The sequence below is a fragment of the Martes martes genome (assembly GCF_963455335.1).
Source record: "Martes martes genome assembly, chromosome: 6".
Classification (NCBI taxonomy): Eukaryota; Metazoa; Chordata; class Mammalia; order Carnivora; family Mustelidae; genus Martes; species Martes martes.
The window spans coordinates 118,630,881-118,644,880 of NC_137893.1; the positions used below are offsets into that span (position 1 = coordinate 118,630,881).

Consider the following 14,000-nt stretch of genomic DNA (forward strand, 5'->3'; position numbering starts at 1 on the left):
TGTTTTTCCCTCTAGCATGGCATTAACATTAAGACAGTTGGGAGCTTCCTGGAAGAATGTCACACATGTCACGTCTTGGAGTGTGGGAGAGTGTTGCAGGGTGTCAGCTTATGATTTGTCTTCACCTAACCTTCTGCTCTAGCATCAGTTAACTGTGTGATAATTTTTTTTTTTTTTTTTTTTTGGTGTGAATGTCTTGGTTGATCTATGAAGTTAATCATTAATTCATTTACTCAGAGCTAAACAAATGAATCAAGGATGCATAGTTATAAAATTGAAAACCTTTGTATTAATAATCAAGTTAGGGAGGAACCAAAGATAAAACCAAAGATAAGTTAGTTGCTCATAAATTAATCCTAGGGCTTTTTTAGTGGACCATGGTGTCAGATTATGAAGTCATAAAAATGGCAGTTATATATGTTCTCAGACAACTGCTTACAAAACTGTGTTAGTGGTTTGCCATAGTTAAACATCAATGGAAGAAATATGCTGAAGAGACACAAGAAAAGAAGGAATTGTTTCAGGCATGGTCATGTTTCAGAGGGATAAGGGCAGGGGGTCTTACGAGGTGAATTACTTCATCTTCCTTTGGGAGATGGAGAGTCTTTGCTATAAATTACCTTGGTACTGATGAGAAAATCACAGATGGATTGGGTTAAAATTTCACTCCTGGCAAGTTGAAACTGCAATTAAGTTTTGTTTGCTGCCCTAGGGGCAAGTGACTCCATCTTGGGCCTGGCCTTCTGGTTAACACCAGTTTCCTTTGAGATTAATAATCAAAACCAAAACTAATAGTAAGTTTTCATAGTGCCCAATTTACATTATACTAAATTTCATGTAAAGCATCTTATTAGATCCTTACAATACCTTGTAAGTTTTATATCATTCCCATTTTCTAGGTGAGGAAAGCAAGACTTAAAATGTATAAACTGTAAAATGGTAAATCTAGACTTCAAAAGCTAACTAACTCAGCTCTAGAGTTCATTAACCACTACAGGAAAGTGTTTAAAACATGGAGTATGCAGCTGTTCTGGCACTAGTAATTCTAAATGTCAGGATGCAGAGCAGAAATATATTTTTTTGGCCATTGCCATGTAAATCTCCTTATATTGCAGTCCTCTTTATTGAGGGTACTTCTTTTATGACCATCTATGGACTGCTCCCTCCCATAACTCAAGCATTCATTGTGGACTACTAAAAACAAAACAAAAAAACAGCAGAAGTTAACCTCTTATTATAATTTATAATAACTTACAAATTATAAATTATAATTTTAGAAAACCCACAAAGGATAAAAATCAAGTCATTTATTTTAAAGATTAAAAATGATACCTAATGATATGGGAAACAAAGGCAGAAGAAAAATTATTAAATTTCCTTACTACCTAGAGCCCACTGACAAGTCTTTGAAACAGGCAGAGTGACATTCCTCTCGGGTCTCATCTACCTCAATATTAATACTTTGCTAAGGGTAAAAAGCAATCCTAGCCTGACTGCCTCCCCCCACCCCCCAAGGATCCTGTAAGTCTACTTTAATGTATAAAAATTCCTTTGGAGAATTCCTTTATCCCTAAACACCCCAAGATACATATTCGTAATCCCATCCCAAGGATATGGCCCACTGACATACATCTGAAGGGTCTCATGACTAAGGTTTTATTAGATGGTGATAAGTGACCTTTCCCAACAATAGCTAGCCTGCTCAATGTGCTGGAAACCTTGCTTCCAAAATTCCTTAGAGAATTAAGCTATCCCTAACCACCTCCCAATTTGAAAGTATATAATGGGCCATTTCTCATGATCCTGGTGCAGCACTTTCTGCCCATGGTTCCTGTCCCCATGCTTTAATAAAACCACCTTTTTCTACCAAAGACATCTCAAGAATTCTTTCTTGGCCATGGGCTTCAGACCTTAACATAGTCTTTCCTACATCGCCTAAGACACTAGCAGCCTGGCTGGAGATAGAATTTCTTCTTTTTCTCCTCCTTCTTCTTCCTTTCTCCTTCTTTACTAGAAATGCCTTTGTGATCTCACAGACACCAAAAGGTTGTCTAAAATGTTCAGCAGCCTATATTTTAGAACACAGCCTTTAAAATCCCACAGTTTGTATGTAGAGATGAAATTTAAATGGTTATCAATAGATCTGAAATCATAAGAAGATTTTTCTAAAGATTACAAGTTGAAATGAAAAACTAGATACTCCTAGTATACTGACCTTTACGGAATATTTAAAGTCAGAAACAATGAGGGTTCTGACCGGAAGATTACCTACAATGAATTTATAAATTTACATGCTAGGATGATAGGTAGAACTCACAATTCTCTGATTTATCTATGAATAACTCAGAAAAAATATTAAATAGACCTAGTTAATATAGCAGATATAAGTGATGTAAAAGTTGGGGTTCAGGAGCAAACAGTCAAGAAAGAATTCTTGAGATGTCTTTGGTGCAGAAAGAGTAGTTTTGTTAAAGCACGGGAATGGAACCCATGGCCAGAAAGAGCTGCACTGTGGTTGTGAAGAGTGGCTGATTATACACTTTCAAGTTGGGAAGGGGTTAGGCATAGCATAAGTCTCTAAGGAATTTGGAAGCAAAGTTTCCTAGAGGTCAGGCTAATTTCAAGCTACAGTTTTCTTTTTCCCTCTAGGAAAGTATTAACATTAAGGCAGTTGGGTACTTGGAGGAAGATCACCCTGCCTGTCCCAAGTACTTGTCAATGGGCTGGCTGTAAGTTATTCAAAAGTTTAACTTTTTCTATATTTCTTTTGCCCCTGTTTTCCACATCGTAAGGAAATCTGAGCTAGCTTCTCTATGTTTATAGATGGCTATAAGTTTTATTTGGTGTAATTACAGAGTAATGACCTTCAATTTCTTCAAAAGCAAGCTCTTATTCTGGCAATTTCATTTCAAAGATCACTCTTGTGTAATATATTATTTGAAGTCAGAGTGTTTAAAAGATAAAGAAAATGAAATAACATATTCAAGATAGAACCAAAGGACTCTACCATAGCTTTACTCCAAGGCCAGTTACACTTTAATTACCCTTACGATTTTTATTAACATCCAAAAGATTTATGAGGCAACTCAGTATCTTTATATTCCTGAAGGTAGTGATATTGATAAAACACCATTCAGTTAATTGTGGGTGAAACTCTGAATGAAAAGAATGGAGTTCAAATATTTCCTTCTTTTCCCATTGTGGTGGGTGAGGTAAGAGGGTCTTTGAGCAATACACTCCCTTCCACCCCACTCTGCCTTTAAGGCTCAGCCTGAGCTACTAGATAAGGAATAGGAGACATGGAGATGTCAGCCTAGGCCTGTGGTTCTTAGTCCTTGGTGCACAGTATAATCACTTGAGAATATCTTTTAAATTACTGATTCATAACCCTGCCTTCTCTTCTTCTCCCCCACTTCCAAGAAATTTCTACTTGATTAGTGTGAGGTGGGACCTTGATAATGGTACTTTTTAAAATAAAGTTGTTCAGGTAAACCTAGCAGGAAGTTGGACTTGAGCCCTGCTGATCAAGAACTAGGGTTAATATTTCAAACCAGTTGAGTAGACAAATGAACTTTGATACCAGTCTTTATTGTGCTGTGCCACTTAGAATATATATTTCTAAGCAAGGACAATGAGAATTGGTATATGGCTTATTGGCTGACTAAGAATTTTAATTTTTTTGTATTTTTACTAAGCAGATTTTGGGATTAATCTTGTACTTTTGATAGTCATGATATAAAAGAAGTCTTAGGTTCTTTTCCCAACCACATTGCCTCTGCCTGCTTTTTCGCTCACCCATAGCAGTTAAGAGATGCTATGAATTATACTAATTCAAGAATAATGGGATGTAATAGGGACTGCCTCTATTAGGATTATTCATGGTCTTTCCATATGACTGCGGAAGAGGGAGAAAATAAAGCTTCTTTCCATAAAGCTGGACTGCTGAGAAAGTCTGAAGAAGATAAGACTCCAGTTGTTGCTGCCTAAGAAAGACTGAGGGAAGTAGCATAGATAAGTTCTGCTTTAGACTTTGGGTGAATGTTCCTGGAAAATAACACTGGTGAGGATCTTCCTTTTGGGCAAGTTTTCTCTCCCCATCAATAGTTTAAGTAGAGACCTTGAGGGAAAAGAGAGAAAATTCCCTTTCTCTTTCAGGTATTTTCAAGAGACTTAAAACATTTTCCATACCTCTGATCGCCAATTTACATGGGGTAAAGCACATGATTGTGCTGTCCAAAATTATCCTGCACCTAAGCCCAAGGCATCTGTAACCAGGATAAATGAGATACTCGGCAGAAATACTTAATAGTCCTATAAGAACTTGGTATCCCCAGTTTCTTCTTCTCACTTCCTTCCCATTATTGACTTATGCTCTCGGGCCGGTGGGTAGAACAAGGAAAATTGGCATTTGTGGGGGCAAAATTTCACATGGAAATTACTAGCTCCCTATAATAGAGTAAATGTCTATGATGTATCAATTAAACTTCAAGCTAGGATAATGCCATGATGAGCAGTATTTTGGAAACTGCAGCCAGATTCTTGTATCAGAGGAGATGGGAACTAATTTTGAGGGTCAAGGCAGGTTATTCTGCATCTTCAAATATGCAATGTAATCAGCCCAAAAGAAAGTGAAATATTAAATGAAAAGCTGTTATATTTAAATAAAAACTGCGGAATGAATTCTGGACACCAGAATGTATTTCTGGGACCATGGTGGTAAATGAGTAACTAATCTGCAGAGATTACAAAAGGGTCCCAGTGAATTATATTACTGTATAACAAATTACTCTAAAACTTAGCAGCTTAGGACAACAAATTGCATAGTATTTCTCAGGTCAGAAAGTGGGGAGCAGTTTAACTGGGTAGTTTGGCTTGTAGTTGTCAAAAGATTGCAGTTAAGCTTTTGGCTAAAGCTGTAGTCATCTGAAGGCTTGACTGAGGCTGGTGGATCTACTTGCAAGAGAGTTCATTCACATGACTGTTGACTTCAGGCCTCAGTTCCTCATCATGTGTACATTTCCATGGAACCACCTATTATATTCAAGGCATGCAGCTGAGCAAGCAATGAAAGAAAGGGTTCAGAGCTACAATGCCTTCCATAGCCTGTTCTTGGAAGTGATATACCATCACTTCTACTGTTTCAGTTGATCATAGTGATGTCCAGACCAACTCTGATAAAATGTGGGAGAGGACTGTACAAGAGTATGATTACTGTGGGTTGAGAGACATGGGGAGCCATTGTGGAAGCTGGTTATCATATCTTCCTAGAAAGCAAAAAAATTTCATTATTTTGCTGCCCCAGTACTGACAGTGGTTTTGCACTTTTTAAAAATCAACCTTATTCTCATTCTCCCTGTTTCTAATTCTGTTTCTCACATTGAAACAGAAGGATCATCATATATTCCAGAGAAAATTCTATCTTACTGTGACAGGAATATAGGAGTGAAATAGGATTTCCTTATTTTGAAACATGATATTCCTAGGGGAGAATTTTGGGGTTTCTCTTCCATATTTGTGAAGCAGAATTTTCAAAAATATGAGACTGATGAAATTGTGGATATGAGAAGGCATGGCTGCAATCAAAGGGTGAAAAGTAATTTTTTTCTCTCTTCCAACCCATATATTAATGTTATAAAGTGAACTAGGATGTGTCTTCCTTACAATTCAGTAGTCTTAAAAGTCAAGTAGGACAGTCTGGGCTTTCTGCCCTCATACAAAAAGTGTTGAAGTACCTCCTTTTTTTATGATTGAGGTAAAATTTACAGACATATATCTTTATAAGCCCGGATCTCAAGTATAAACTTTGATAAATGTTGACAAGCGTACATATCCAAATAACCCATACCTCAATCAAGATTTAGAATATCAATTTTCCCCAGGCAACTGTGGTCTAATTTCCATCATCAAGGTTTTTTGTTTTGCCTTTTCATGAATTTCTTATAATGGTAATAATACACTATTGTATTTCATTTCTCTCACTAAATATAATGTTGTTGAGACCATGTATATGGTATAAGCTATTGTATATATCAATAGTTTATTCCTTTTATATTTTTGAGTTGAATTCCATTATATGACTATGCCATAATTTTTCCATCCATTTTCCTGCTGATGGGCATTTGGGATGTTTTTAGGTTTTGGCTATTATGAATAAAGTTGCTAAAGATTTGCATTTAAAATCTATTGTGGACACATTTCGTTTCTTTTATAATTTTATTTTCATTATTAAAAAATTGTCATTTATTGTCAAAAAATTTTTGCACCATCTATGGTTACAAAGTTTCTGTTGTTACTTGTTCATTGTTGTTTTTAATTTTGTTTTTGTTTTATTCTGTTAATGTAGTGAACTAAACTGTATTTGTTCATTATATATTATGGTTTTGGTTTATTATTAGCTTTGACTTATTACTGTTTCAATTAGATTTTTTTCATCTGTGCAACCCATTCTGTGGGTTGTGTTTTCTTTCTCTTGATAGTGTCCTTATGTACAAAATTTAAAATAGTCTAATTTATGTACACTTCTTTTGTTGCCTGTGCTGTTGATATCATGTTGAAGAAACCATTGCCAAATCCAAAGTCATGAAGATTTTATCTACTTTTCTTTCAATAGTTTTATAGTTTTAGTTCTTAAATTTAGGTTTTTGTTATATTTTGAATTAATTTTTATATGTGTAAGGTAGAGGTCCGACTTCATTCTTTTGCATATGGATGTCAATTTTCACAACACCATGTGACTATTCTTTTCACATTGAGTGGTCTTGGCAACCTTATCGGAAATTATTTTACCATATATGTGACAGCTTACTTCTGGAGTCTCTGTTCTGTCTCATTACTCTATATGCCAGTACTCTGTTTTAATTACGGTGGCTTTGTGGTTTGATTTTAGATTATGAAGTGTGAGTCCACCATCTTTGTGGGATTTTTTATATTAAGAAATTGTATTTACTTAGAAGCATTCAGAATGTCAACAAAGCAGCTGTACCTTTTTTTTTTTTGCAATTAAAGATTAGGATTCAATTAACAGAACAATTATTTCATATAAGTTTCCAGAGACAACTGAAAATGGAAACTACCACCCATATCTAATTAATTTGTGCTGTTCACCAATAAAAACCTGCTTTAAGTTTCCATGCCAATTTCCCACCCCCATACTGCACCAAACAAAGTTAGTGGGTACTTAAATTATCACCGTGACAAGGCTATCTAAAGATGCTTTCACTAGTGTATTAACTATACCAAAAAAGACCATACAGGTTAAAAGCATATCTTACACAGCCTTATATTTCAGTTTTTTCCCTTTAAAAGGGAAAAGTATTGTATAGACCTTTAAGTGCTTTATAGACCAAAACCAAAACAAAACAACAACAAAAAAATAAAATAAAAACAAAACAAAAACTGAACTAGAACTTATTCATCATTATCATCTTCTTCATATGCATCTTCTTCATCTTCCTCCTCCCTCTCTTCCTTGTCTTCCTCTTCTTCCTTTTTTTTTTTTTTTTTTTGCTTTATACAGCCTTGATGGCTCCCTTTTTTTGCTGCATCAGACTTCCTTTAGCTTGCTCTGCAGCAATATCTTTTCTGTACTTCTCCCTTCAACTTAGCAGCCTCCTTTCAAAAGGATGCTCATCATCTGCAGCAGTGTTATTCCATGTCTCTCCCAGTTTCTTTGCAACATCACCAATGAATAGGTTGGGATGTTCTCTTTTGATTTTTCGATGATACTCAGAACAAAACAAGAAAAAGGCTGAAGGAGTCTTCTTGGGTGCATTTGGGATCCTCAAACTTCTTTTTTGCTTTTCCTTTAGGGGAGATATAAGTTTTAATTTTTCTTTCATAATGGGCCTTGCTTGCCTTTGCCATGTCTTCAAATTTTCCTTTCTCTTTAGCAGACATGATCCTCCACCTCGCTAAGCACTTCTTATAAAACTCTGAGAATTTGACTGACTGAAGCATCTAGTTGCTTCTTCTTGTGGTCTTATTGGCAAGTTTTCATAAAGAATGCATATGGTGATATTTTCCTCTTGGCTTCTTCTTAGGATATCCTCTACACATGTGTAATTATTTTCTCAGTGAGGCACAGAACTGTTTGGTGCCATCTGGCTCTCACTTGCCCAGGAACTGTCTCTCCTTCTGTGAGAGCAGGAGCCAGACATAGTCTCTTTGTTGTTCTTTTTCAAGATTGTTTTAGTTACTTGGTATTTCTTGAAATCACATAAACATTAGAATGGCAAATGATTTTTTTTTCATACTTTAAAAATACTATTCCTCTCACATCTGGGTTATGTTATTTTAACTAAGTCTGCCATCATTTTTATGTTTGTTCCACTTTATATAATGTTGCTTTCATCTCTGGCTGCTTTTAAGATATATTTTTTTTATCACTTGTTTGGAGAAATTTGATTATGATGTGCTTTGATTTAGTTTTCTTTGTTTTTAGTATTAGTAGAGATACAAATCTTTGGATTGATTTTGCAACAAATCTGAGAAAAATTTGGGTCATTATTTCTTCAAATCAGATATTTTTGCCCATTTGAGTTGTCTCACAGCTCATTGATGCACTTTATTTCTTATTTTTCAGGGTCTCATTGTAGATAAGACTCTGTCTTCAAAGTCACTAATCTTTTCTTTTGCAACCTCTAACCTACAGCTAATCCTACCTAGTGTAGTCTTCATGTTGAACATTTTAGTTTTCCTATCTAGAATTTTAATTTGAGCCTTTTACATGTATATTTCATATTTCTACTTAACATGGTCAATCTTTCCTCTTGCTTCTCAAGCATATTAAATATAGTTAAACTAATTTTTAATGTTTTTATCTACTAATTCTACATCTATGTCACTTCTGGTTACTTGTCTTTTGGTTGAATTTTCTCCTATTTGTGGAGTCATATTTTCTTGTTTCTTTGAATGGCTGGTAACTTTCAACTGCATGCCAAACATTGTGAATTTACCTTTTTAGGTGGTAGATATTTTTGCACTCCATAAATAGTTTCAAGATTTGTTCTAAAACACAGTTTCTTCATATGATTTGATACTTTTGGGCATGTTTTTCAGATTGTTAGAATCTAAAACTCTGTTTAATGTACAGCTAAATTCTCCCCCCTACTAAAGTAAAACTGCTCTCAGTACTCTACCTGATGTCTCATGAGTTGTGAGGTTTTCCACTTTGACTGTTGGAGACTAGAACTATTCTGGACCCTGTGTGGATAATAATGATTGTTCCCTTTAATCTTCTCATGTGGTTTATTCTCCAACATGGGATAGTTTTATATATATATATATATACTGTTCAATGCTCAGGTGAAGACTAAGGGGAACCCTCTGCAGATCTCCAGGATGTTCTTTCCTTCTGTGTATGCAGTTATTTCTCCTCTGGAACTTTGCAAACCTTAGCCACTTTTGGTTCCTCTGGATTCCAAGATGGATTCACAAATTAGAAAGTAAAGTAGGTTCTTCTGGGGTTCCTGGAAACTTTATCTAGGCAGTCAGCTGAGACAATTATAGGGCCTACATCATTTGTTTTCTATCTCTGCTCTCATTGTCCTTCAATGTCTGATGCCCAATGTCTCAAAAACTATTGTTTCATTTATTTTCTTCAATTTTTGTTGTTGTTTTAAGCCCTTATAACTCTCTCTTGGTCCAAAGCAGATGTCTTATGTTTAGGTTTCGTTTGAGATTTCACTGAATCCATAGATCAATTGTGTGATAATTTAAATTTCTTTTAATAGTAGATATTTTAACCATAAACTTAGAATATTGAGGTTTTGAGCCTTTTTCTTAGTATTTATTCAGGTACAAGTGAAATAATTGTTCATTTAGCCACTGCAAAAAATGTCATAGTTAAGTTATTGGCATTAATGATTTTACCAAGATTATTAGCTATAAGAATACTATTTCTAAGTATTTTATGATTTTGATGATAACATGAATTGTATATCTTTTTCAAATTGTGTTTTCTGTATGTTTTGTTTCTAAAGAAATATTATTCTTATATCTAATAACCTTGGTAAGTTCATGAATTCCAGCAATTTAACTGTAGAATTTTTTTGCAGTGGCTAAATATACAATTATTTCACTTGCACATGAGTTTTATTCCCTTTGATGAGGGAGCAGGAGGCTGGCTGAGGACAAAGCAAAAGCTGGCACCTTGCACCCCCTCTCCATCAGCTCCCCTCGGTGATGTATGTGACATTCCTCAGGTACCCCTGACTGCCAAAACGAGAAACAAATAGTTAACTTGCTGAGATCTGCAATCCCAGAAGCCAGGAGTCTCCCTTGGTTTACAAATGTCCTAGAGATCTATGAACAAAGAAGTTACATTATCAATGGCACAATTTCCAGAGGCAAATAACTCAGTTCCTCAAGCCTTAATGTCACCCTCCCCTCCATAAACAAAACTGAAGGAAGCTGGGGTAGAAGGAAATGTAAGTGAAGTTAAGTTTCTTCTATACCTAAATCTCACTAACAAAGACGCTTGATAGCAGGATTGTGACATCCCACCAGGAATCTCCCAACCATCTTGATGTTAATGGCTTGCCAAAAGACAACATTGATCAAGCCTCCGGTATCCCTGCACCTTGGAGGTCTCCTTTAACATATGAAAACTCCGTTCAAACCTACTTTCCCTCACCTTCCCCCAACTGCAGGGTACATAACCTGCCATCCCTCACAACCCGGGGCAGCAGCTCTTCCTGCCCACAGGTCCTGTCCCCATGCTTTAATAAAATACCATTTTGCACCAAAGATGTCTCAAGAATTCTTTCTTGGTCATCGGCTCCGGACCTCAGCCCACCGAACCTCACCTAGGCTCTAGAACTTCATCACCTTTATTCTAATATTCACTGAAACTCCCCAACTCTAAAATATATCTTTTTATCAGAATTTATGATTGGAATACTAAGATATGCTACATTCCCATTTTCCAATAGTTGGGAGATGGAATCAGAGCTAAGTCTTGCTAATTGTTTAGACTCAGATATCTCCGTCATGTGACTGACTTTTCTTGTTAGATCATGGTTAAACCATGTGGGCTTGAGACCAAGATCCTGGAAGTTGAAGGGAAGGAAAAGTGTGTGCAGGTACAGAGTATGGATTAAAAACAATCAACAAGAAAAGCAAATACCCAAAGCAAAGGGCTTAAGATTAAGATCTACCATGCTAGGTCAATACTCTCATCTAATATACTGTCATCTAATAAATTCTTATGTAAATAACTGCCACTTAGGAGCCCTCTGATTAAACAATAAACAACTATGCAACTAGATAGAGGTTTCTGTCCTGACAACCCCTCCCATCCTCTTTCTTTTCACCTTGTTTCCCCTCTCTGGTTTCCAGACATTGTCTCAGATGCATTCTTAATTCTTTTAGCTCTAGCCTGCATGATATCTCATTCCTACATTTATGTTCCCCTTAATGCCTAGGTATTGATATTCCTCTGCAATCATCCCTTACCCCCAGGGGAAAAACAAACAAACAAACAAACAAAAAACTGCTCCAGATTCAACCACATTTCACCACTTTAGCAATTCACAAACTAGACAGAGATACCATCAGTTATTGCCTGGATCACTTTAACAATAGTCCCCTTGTTTTCTTTCTCATCCTACTGACTAATCTTACTACAACAGCAATAATAACTTGAATATTTTACTAGAGACATAAGTCAAAACGTGTCATTTTTCTACTCAATGATCCATAGCATCTCCCTATTTCACTCAACTTAAAAGTTATGTTAATGGCTTATTAGATGTCATATGAATCTGTTAATTTTCTGACCTTTTCTCCAATTACTGTACTTCTGGCTCCTTCACACCATTCATATCAGCTTCTTTCCATTCCTTAACAATACTGGGCATGTTCCTGTCTTACAGAATTTGTTGTAGTTGTTTCCTCTGACTGGAAACTTCTTCATCCAGAAATCCACTTAGACAACTCCCTTATCTCCTCTAGATCTTACTCAAGTATTATCTTCTCACAAAGTCCTGTCCAGGCTGACCTGCTCAAATTGAACCCCACCCTGTTCTGCAGCTGTCAGTAGTCTCCATCTACTGCAATGTTTTCTTTTCCTTTAGCAGTTACCACTTTCTAATGAGCTGTATTCCTGAATGGTATGTTAATTTCATTAATGGTCCCAATTCTTCATCTTTTCCCACATGCATCCTAGAAAAACTTCCTCTCAAAATGATAAAACTAAAGAGATGGAGAATAGTTTAGCTATTGCCAGGAGTTAGGAACTGGGGAAAGAATGGGTATGGCCATATACTATGGCGACAAAGGGATAATATGAGGGAAATCTTTGTAGTGATGCAACAGCCCTGTGTTGTGATTGAGCTGGTGGCTATATGAATTCATACATGTGACAAAATTGCATGGAACCACACACACACAAATGCAAGTGCATGTGAAACCGGTGATATCTGAATAAGAAGTGTGAGTTGTATCCATGGTAATTCCCTGGCTTTTACATTGTATTATAATATATTCAAACACCGATGGTGGGAATAAAAAATGGTACAACCAGTTGGAATTCAATTTGTCAGTGTCTTATAAATTTAACCTTATTTTTCTGGTGTGAGGTGATGATTTCACTCATGATATTTACTCAAGCAAAATGTAAACAAGTATTCACAAAAGAGTTGTATAACAATGTTTAAGTGGAATTATTCATAAAGGCAAAACACTAGAAATAACAAAAACAGCTATCAATAGGTAAATGGATAAACATTTGTCATATAGTCACATAATGAAATAATAGCAATAAAAGAAACAAATTTCTGATAGACTCAATATTTAACAGTTATAGTGAATGAAATAAAAACAATATTTGCTTCAAGGTAGAGGAGTCCACTGGAAAGGAGCATAAAGAAGCTTTCTGGGGGCGCCTGGGTGGCTCAGTTGTTAAGCATCTGCCTTTAGCTCAGGTCATGATCCCAGGGTCCTGGGATTGAGCCCCACATCAGGCTTCCTGTTCAGTGGGAAGCCTGCTTCTCCCTCCACCACTCCCCCTGCTTGTGTTCCCTCTCTCACTGTGCCTCTTTCTGTTAAATAAGTAAATGAAATCTTAAAAAAAAAAACCAAAAAGAAGCTTTCTGGGATGCTCAAAATTCTATTCCTTTTTTTGGTTTTTAGAAACAAGGTGTATATATTTGTCAAAACTCAAAAACAAAAGAATGTTATTTTAGATATAAACTAAATCAATAAAATCACAATATCTAACTTGATATATGTTTTACTGAAATCTTCCTACATCTTCAACTAAGTAACATCTGTCCAACTTATAAGTACAGAGTAAATTTTAATAAAACCCATCACAATGATGCTGGTTTTATAAAGTTTACATTCTTTCAACTATAGTCATATATATTGAAATTTTATTATCTGACACATACAAGTTGTGTTCATTCTTCATGAATTGAATTCTTAATATTTATTGTTTCTATTTATTTTTCAAAATACCTTCACCTTAAAGAATAATTTGTTCCATTTTCTTAATAAAGTTACAACTGCTTTACTTTGGCATATACTATGATCATTTATAACTCTTCATATAACCCTTTTCTTGTGCTTGCTTCGGCAGCACATATACTAAAATTGGAACGATTCAGAGAAGATTAGCATGGCCCCTGTGCAAGGATGACATGCATATAACCCTTTTCTTTAAAGGATCTAACCATGTGTATTCCTTTATTTTATAACTTTCTGCTTCTTCAGCCTTATGATTGCAATTATTAATATCATACAGTGTAATACTCCAGGAACTTAATTTTTAAATCCAATATAAATATATTTGTCTTTAATCTGGAGAGTTCAGTTAAATTACACTTAGTTTTTATTGTCATTTTCATTTTTTAAGCATTTCTTATTTGTTTTCCATTTTTCCTACTGAATTTTTTCTTCATTATACCCCTTTGTATTGTTCTAGTACACCCTTCCTTGGGCTGAGGTTCCACAAAAGAATTAGGCCCTACAGTAAATTATTTGAGTGACTGTTTTGTTCA

General features: G+C 35.5%; 1 pseudogene across 1 annotated transcript; it reads right to left on the reverse strand.

Annotated features, from left to right (window-relative positions):
* Positions 1-7,407: 7,407 nt before the first annotated feature.
* LOC308345074 (high mobility group protein B1-like) lies at positions 7,408-8,055 on the reverse strand (annotated as a pseudogene). The gene has a single exon. The product of its transcript is annotated as a high mobility group protein B1-like (transcript).
* Between the last annotated feature and the right edge of the window lie 5,945 nt (positions 8,056-14,000).